General features: G+C 35.6%; 1 non-coding gene across 1 annotated transcript; it reads right to left on the bottom strand.

Moving 5' to 3' along the window:
- Positions 1–1,870: 1,870 nt before the first annotated feature.
- Positions 1,871–2,061, bottom strand: LOC143678608 (U2 spliceosomal RNA). Its single transcript, XR_013173387.1, has one exon. It is a non-coding gene; the product is annotated as a U2 spliceosomal RNA (small nuclear RNA).
- Positions 2,062–7,150: the final 5,089 nt, after the last annotated feature.

Here is a 7,150-nt window from a genome sequence, read left to right on the forward strand (position 1 = left end):
GGGCAAACAGAGAGTAGTCCTGTTTGGAATGGGTACTCAGCCTGACTCGGTGGAGATGGGAGCTGCTATTGGACAGGATGAATAGTCAAGCCCCTTCATAGGAATTAAGTGAATACTGGTGAATCTTTGATAGCTCTTGGAAAAAAGCACATGTCCAGGATTATAGGGCTTTAAAGTTAAATAACAGTTCTATATATACGGTTTAAAATGGTCTCATCTGTGAGGTAACCTATCCTTTCTAGATCACTCTTCTGTATTCCTGCCTTGGTATGTCAGGGTAAATACTCCTAAAACCACGCTCTGTTTTGTTTGTTTGTTTGCTTGTTTTTTTGCATGGGCAGGCACCAGGAAATGAACCTGGGTCTCCAGCATAGCAGGCAAAAATTCTGCCACTCAGCCACCATTGCACCACCCTAAAAACCACGCTCTAAAAGTCTGTAAATATTCACTGGTAAATAGGAAAGTTTAGCTGTGCTTCACTTCCCCAAGATCAGGACTGTGAAGTTATGTGGTCTGCTTAATGAAGGAAACATTTGCTGTTTCTCATGTGCTCTTCTCTGGGTTTATTGGTATTAAATTAGATCATTTCAGGAAGAAGAGCAGATCCTTTCTGAACCTGCATTTGTGAAAGAGCTAAGACACACCAACCACAGAAACTCTACCTGTTTGAAATAGGGTATTGTGCCTTTTATTCTTTATTTCTCTAAATGAGTGGATTGATTCTGTAGCAAATAGAACCCAGATGATTTTCTGAACATTGGAATAACCCACTCAATTAAAGCAACCCATGCTGGAAGAGAGAGAGAAGATACAGAAGTTTTTGAGAATAAGAGTAATAAAAATAAACAGGCACACAATAAACAAAGGACTCTGCAGATCATGATACATGCTTTTAAACCAAAAACCAATAAACTGATATTATTCTCTCTATTGGCATATGATAGAAATAAGTCTCTGAGAGCTTAAGTGATATATGCAAAGTAATATAGTTAGTAATAAAGCCAAAAGTTGACCTTCAGCTTATGTTGTCTCACTCCCACAAAGATCTTGTACTGCTTTGAAACTGTTATGTATCCCAGCAAAGTCCTGTGCTTTACTGAATCTTGTGGGAACAGACCTATTCTTTAGGGTGGAAACTTTGATTAGGTTGTTTCCATGGAGATTGACCCACTCACTTGTGGGCATGACTTTTTGACTTTATGGACATGTAACTCCACACACACAAGGTGGGGCTTGACTAGTTTACTGGAGTTCTTTAAAAAGGGAGACATTTTAGAAAACAGGGCCACTGTGTAAGCCCTCATGATGGGATTGCTACTCTCCCAAGCCCAAAGGATGATAAATGACTCTCAGACTTTGAAATCCAATGGAATTTGCCCTACAAGTTTTAGAAACTGAACATTTGACTCCTGTTTTCTTTTCAATATCACCCTATATAAATAGGACCATGTATCATATGACTTTCCCTCTTTTGTGTATCGGAAGTAGATAACTTGTTCTGAGTTTCACATGTCATTAGCCAGAGGAGTATTTTTTTTTTTTTATATTATTAATAATACAAGGAGAAGGTCTCTCGCAGGTTGAAGGAAGTATCAAACAAAGGGCCTGCATGCAGCACAAGTAAAGTACTCACACAAGACTTACTTCCTAGCATTTATTTATCACTTGTGCAAAACTTGGGTTGGCCATTGCCACGAATAAAGGACATGTCAGTAGAAAAGAAAAAAAGAGACGAAGAAGAAATGACCATATAAGCAGCTCAGGGGGAAAAACACGAAGAGAGCTGTAGACATCCCAGTCTGGTAAAGAAAAGAGGCAAAGCAGAAGAACAAGGAAAAATCAAGTCTGTCAGTTCACACTGCAATTGAGGAGGGGGTGCACCGTTCCTGGAAGTACTGCAGTACCAGGTCGATGCGTGGAGTGGACGGAGCAAGCTCCTATTCCATCTCTCTGTTCCAAAAATCCATTTAATATATTGTCCTCGGATAGAGGATGTATCAGATATTAAACTGATAAGAACAGATACTACACTTGATCTTAGTCAAAAGGCCGAGAAGCGATAGAGAGGACTATTTTTGGCCTTAGGACAGATAATACCTGTAACTGACTTTGATGAGATTTTGTACTGTTCCTGACTTTATATTGTAGTTGCATTGTTATTCATATGGTTTAAGGCTTATGTAATATTGTGATGGAATTAATGTCTTTTATATATAGAAAGAACACGTGTGTTTGCGATCCAGAAGATGGAATGTATAGTTTGAGTCGTTATGCACTCCAGAAAAGCCATGTGCTTTTTCCTAATTCAGTTTTGTGGAGGCAGAGCTATTCCTTAGAGTGGAACCTTCGATTAAATTGTCTCCATGGAGATCAACCTGCTCAAGTGTGGATGTGCCTTTTGATTAGATGGAGATGGGACTCTACCCATTCAAGATGGGTCTTGATCAGATTACTGGAGTTCTTGAAAAAGGGAGATATTTTAGAAAAGCACAGTTGCTTCAGAGCCAATAACATAGATGCAGACATTTGGAGTCACTTTCAGTGACAACAGAGATGCTTGGATAGCCAATACAGAGAAAGCTTAGATGAGAGACTTGGAGGTGCTTGGACAGCCAATAGAGATGCAGACGTTTGGAAATGCAGAAGCCCTGGAGATATCAGGAGCTGAGAGAACTGACAGAAGCTAGACAGGAACCAGAGCCCAGTAGACATCTCCATGTGCCTTCCCACGAGATGCTAAGCAGATCAAAACTTGGAGAGAGCTGAGGGAAGCTAAGAGAGGAAATCCAGAGTTTTCCCAGAGAAGCAAAGAAAGGACCAACACACGCCAGCTGTGTGCCTTCCCAGTTGACAGAAAAAATCAGGACACCATTCAGTCTTTCTTTGGAGTTGAGGTATCTTTGTTTGGATGCCTTAATTTGGACACTTTTATGGACCTGGAATTGTAAACTTGTAACTTAATAAATTCCCTTTATAAAAGCCGTTCCATTTCTGGTATATTGTATTCCAGCAGCTTTAGTAAACTAAAGCAGATCTTTTCTATCAAAGGCAATATCAAAAACTGTGGCAGAGGGATATATCTATGAAGTGAGTATTGTTACCTACATTTTTCAGATGAGGAAACTGAGGTTCAGACAACTTTTAAAATGCTAAAATCACATGGTGTCCAAATGACAATAGTAGAATTCACACTGGTCTGTATCTGATACTGGGGCCCTTCGACTGTTAACTACCCCATTTTGTGACTTCGTGATTTGTGCCTGTCTGTTTTCATATGCCATACATATAGCGTATGTTGGTTTGCTGCTGGACTTCTTTTTGATTCACAATGATCAGCCTGCTTCCAGGCTGTGGTTTTGATATCAGGTTATCGTTCTTTTGAGCAGAAAGGTGTTACCAGAAATCTAAGTAGATATTTGGGGAAGTAACACATTCTTTAAAATGTACGGTGCCTTTCACAACACAAGCATCCCTTTACATTACTTACAGGGCTGGATTGGAATATGTAGAGTTCAAAATTCAAAGTAAATTGTTATGAGAGATGAAAGCTTCAGCAAACTGCCTATACTTTCTCAACTGAAACATAGAATAATGTGAGCATCTCCCAGTCATCCCTGTTATTTATTTGTCTCTCTCTTTCTGCTTGTCTGCTTTGCAAGTCATATAGAGTGGTAACTAGAATTGTCCTGCCAAGGAACTTGTCAATATCAGATGGCTTTCCTTGTAAACACTATACCTTTGGGCTTCATGTATAATCAAAAGGAAGTGGTGTAACCTGTCAAATCAAATTTAAAAGGCTACCTATGACAATATCTTGTGGTAACCTAAAGGTAAGGCTTTGGCAATAAATAACTAAATAATCAGAGGAATGAAACTGAGCAGAACTGTCAGGGAAATGATGACAATTCATAGTATTTGAAGACTATGGCCATAAAATAGTAATAATAATAATAATAATAATAATAATAATAATAATAATAATAATGCCAGTCGATCCAAAATACCACCGGGTGACCTGTTCATCATATGCAAAATCACTGGAGACAAGGCTTAGACACAATGTTTGAGTGGATGTCTAGACAGCTAATTGATTCATTTTTATGGAAATCTCACTTGCTTTAAATGTCATCCTCGACCATCCTGATATTTTACTTGAATATCTATTTTTTAAAATACCACTGTAGGATTAGACTTGTTTTTTTCCTGTATTATATTTTTTCTATTATTTCGCTTAGTTTCTTTAGCCTTCATCTATGAACTAAAATGTTTCAATTCATTTGTCCTTACCTTAATAGAGTTATTACTTAGAAATTCATTCTCTTTGTTTTCTTTGTTAATATTGATTCTCTAAAAGTGATAATATCATTAGACTGCATTACTGGGCAATATTATTATCATTTTGACAGGATAATCATTTATTAGTTTATAGAAATAATCATTGAATTTTTCATAGAAAATTTCTATTAATAGCTATAGTCATACTGACTACAGTATTTTTATTCTGAAGGTTGCTTTTTTTTCTTGAGTTGGTGCTTGATTTCGGTAAACATATCTAAACGGGACTCCTCTACACTATAGATGGCTATCATTACACAAAGCTTGTAATGACTTTAGGACTTTTCACACGTGTTAAATATCATATATTGAAGTATTTGAATAGGAAGTTAATTTAGAAGATTCAAGTGGGTGATAAACGTAATGATATGACCTACAAATGCAGAAATTGTATTTTCGAAGAAGAAACTAAACTCTGTCAACCCATATCGACGATATGGCACAGAAGAAACGCTCCATTTAAAAAGGAAAGATAACATTAAATTTAAAACTATAAATGCCATTTTTATGATTTGATTGTTTAATATTTATTTCAGTCAATGTAAAAACATTTTTAAATGTGTGTGTGTATATATGGTTAAACCCAAATCAATAAATTTTTGAGGTTTAGCATAATTCGATGAAACATATTTTGGAATTCTATGTATTGTGAATTAACTGAAAACGTAAAATAATTTTGCAATATTTAAACAAATGAAATCACCCTCTATAACTGCTCTTTGAACATTTGTGCATGTATGCATTTATTTTTCCTTCTCTTGAGAACAAAAACTCTCAGACTTTAGTTCACATATACCATCTTCATTCTATTATTCCCCTTCTTCTATAAAAATAATGCATATATTTTTCTCATCACAACAAGAAGAATTTTCCTTTTCTTTTTTAACAATTTTGAAAACTGAATAGGGAAGTATAAGGAATAAAAAACAATGAAATGACTGGTTATCCTACTATCTGACGATAACCACTCTAGGATAAGTGACAAATTATTATCACATATATAGATTCAACCACCTTCTGGAGAGCTCCAGCTTTATTTTCTGCATCTCTTTCAAATTAAAATGTCTAATTTTGAGCTTATTATTCGATATTTCCTAATCACCAATTAATGAAAACTGAACTTCTCATTTCTTGACATCAATCTCCTAATCAGAAACTTGTAATTCACCATACAACATCCATTATATAATGTATTACCTCTTTTTCATTTCTGCTGCAATTGTGCTAGTTCTGGATCTTACCGTCTCCTCATCTAAACTTTTTGTTTCACTCATAACAATCACTATTCCTCTTTGAGGAGTATTTCCTGATATTCCTAGCCAGAATTAGAAGTTCCCTTACTTGTGTTGCCAACATGCACAATAACAGATACAACCTAGGCTGCATATGCTACATATTTTATGAATTTTTAATTTTTATGAATTTATAGTTTGAGTATATATGTTTTGAAACATTTTGTTCCCCCTTAGAATATGAAATACTAACTATAAAGGATCATGGCTTTTTATAGTCATTGAGTTTACATCCTAATAGCATAACCCAATGTCTTGTACATACATGTAAGACGATTAATAGCTTTTTGATGAATGAATAAAAAACTGCTTGGGAGGATGAGTACTTTGTAATTCTTATGAGATTAACAGATAATTAAAGTAATGTAATGGGATAAAGATGACAAGATTCAACAGAGTGAGAATTACATGCATGAACCAAGATGACAATGGCAATTGCAGGTTGAGGTATAGAGCCATAATTGACTAAGAGGGAAGCATTTCAATAAAAGAACATATCCTGCTGAAAAAAAATAATTTTCGTATTCATCAATTCAATACATTTTCATTGCACACATATTAAGTGCCAGACCTTGTTCTAAGTGTTGGATATATAGCTATAGAAAAAGGAAGTCCCCCAATGCATGGCACTTACATTCTAATAGGAGGTCTCTGGAAATGAAACTACAAATAAACATGTAGTATGTCTGGTGATGATAAGTGCTATGGAGAAAAATAAAAGAAAATAAGGGATTTACATTCCATATTGAATTGTGAGATAAGATCTGATATTTGACATTTGAGCAGAAAATTGAATCAGTTAATCTCTGTAGCAGAGAAAGATTGCTCTCCACCTCTGATGTTCTTCTTGGATAATGTCGAATTATTATTGGGAAGTGGTTGCTCAGGCAGAAACTACATTTCATAACCTCTATTCATGGGTACAAATGATTAAATTTCAACAACCCAAAATGAGTAAAACTGAGTGTGGTAGGCAGAGTAATGCCCCCTGAAAAGATATCTACATTCTAGTCTCAGGTACCTGTAGAAATGCTATATTATTTGTCAAGGGGGTAATTAGGAGTTCAAATGTTATTAAGATTGTTGAATCAGCCTTAAAATGAGGAGATTATATTGTATTAAACAGACGTGTCCAATGTAATAACAATGGTACTTATATGGGGAAGATGGAGGCAGAAGAATCAGAACCAGAGAGAGCATATTGAGAAAGACTTGACTGGACATTCTTGGCTTTGAAGTTGGGAGTGGACCACAAGCCAAGGAATGCAGGCAACATCTAGTAGCTGGAAAAGGTAAACTGCAATATGGTCATGGGCTTGGCTAATATCAGTTTGTAAATTAATAATGGTTAATGAATATATTTAAACCAGAAAAAGAGACTAAAACATTCCATAAGTATAAGAATAATGTCTAGCTTGCCTGCTATGTAAAAGATCCACATTTAATTCCTAGTCCATGTACCACCCCACCCCCAGAAAAAAAAAAATGCAAGTATAGAATAGTTTTCAAGTTATTATGTAGCA

Source organism: Tamandua tetradactyla, chromosome 3 (genome assembly GCF_023851605.1).
Source record: "Tamandua tetradactyla isolate mTamTet1 chromosome 3, mTamTet1.pri, whole genome shotgun sequence".
In the NCBI taxonomy this organism is placed as follows: domain Eukaryota; kingdom Metazoa; phylum Chordata; class Mammalia; order Pilosa; family Myrmecophagidae; genus Tamandua; species Tamandua tetradactyla.